Source organism: Triticum dicoccoides, chromosome 5B (assembly GCF_002162155.2).
Source record: "Triticum dicoccoides isolate Atlit2015 ecotype Zavitan chromosome 5B, WEW_v2.0, whole genome shotgun sequence".
NCBI lineage: Eukaryota > Viridiplantae > Streptophyta > Magnoliopsida > Poales > Poaceae > Triticum > Triticum dicoccoides.
The window spans coordinates 709,948,009-709,949,341 of NC_041389.1; positions in this window are offsets into that span (position 1 = coordinate 709,948,009).

Below are 1,333 nucleotides of genomic sequence, written 5' to 3' on the forward strand. Positions count from 1 at the left end.
CGACAAGTTTACCAAGTGGATTGAGGCCAAACCCATCAAGAACCTCGATGCTGGCACCGCTGTCAGCTTCATCCGAGAACTGATATTCAGATATGGAGTCCCGCACAGCATCATCACTGATAACGGGTCAAACTTCGATTCTGAAGAATTCAGAGCTTTCTGCACATCTCAAGGCACACGAGTTGACTATGCTTCAGTCGCCCATCCACAGTCAAATGGACAGGCAGAACGAGCCAACGGTTTGATTCTCAAAGGGTTGAAGCCCCGTTTGATGCGTGATCTCAAGCATGCGGCTGGTGCATGGGTTGAAGAACTTCCCTCGGTGCTTTGGGGGTTAAGGACCACACCCAACCGGTCGACTGGAAGAACTCCATTCTTCTTGGTATACGGAGCTGAAGCAGTCTTGCCGAGTGATCTTCTCCACAACGCTCCCCGAGTCGAGCTCTACACCGAAGCTGAAGCAGAACAAGTGCGGCAAGATGCAGTCGACCTTTTAGAGGAAGAAAGAGAGATGGCTCTGATCAGATCGACCATTTATCAACAAGACTTGCGTCACTTCCACGCCAAAAACGTGAAGAGTCGAGCCTTCCAGGAAGGAGATTTAGTTCTCCGAGTGGACCAGCAGAAACCACACAAGCTTGCTCCTTCTTGGGAAGGTCCCTTCATCGTCACCAAGGTTCTCCACAATGGAGCATACCGTCTTTACAATGTCGAGCATCAGATCGACGAGCCCCGAGCTTGGAACGCGGAGCTTCTCCGCCCCTTTTACACTTAAGTATCCACTCGGATGAGTTGTAATAAAAGTACTCCTGTAGTTTATTTATCAAAGACAAGAGCTTTATAGTTTTCCCAGTGATTGTTATTACTTTTGTCCATATAAAACAATCCCCCAGTGGGTGGCTTAGCTGCGAATCCGATTCGCCTAAGTCTGTAAAAAAAATCCTAACCAGGTGGTGAGCCAGTCTCCCACACGAAGGCTTAGCTGCGAAATCCGTTTCGCCTAAGATAAACAAAATCCTACCGAGTGGTAAGCCAGCCTTCCACTCGGGGGCTTAGCTGCAGTCCAAGTACTCGCCTAAGTTGAATAAAATCCTACCGAGTGGAGAGCGAACCTCCCACTCGGGGGCTTAGCTGCAGTCCAAGTACTCGTCTAAGTTTCTGAAAATCCTACCGAGTGGAGAGCAAACCTCCCACTCGGAGGCTTAGCTGCAGTCCAAGTACTCGCCTAAGTTGAATAAAATCCTACCGAGTGGAGAGCAAACTTCCCACTCGGAGGCTTAGCTGCAGTCCAAGTACTCGCCTAAGTTGAATAAAATCCTACCGAGTGGAGAGC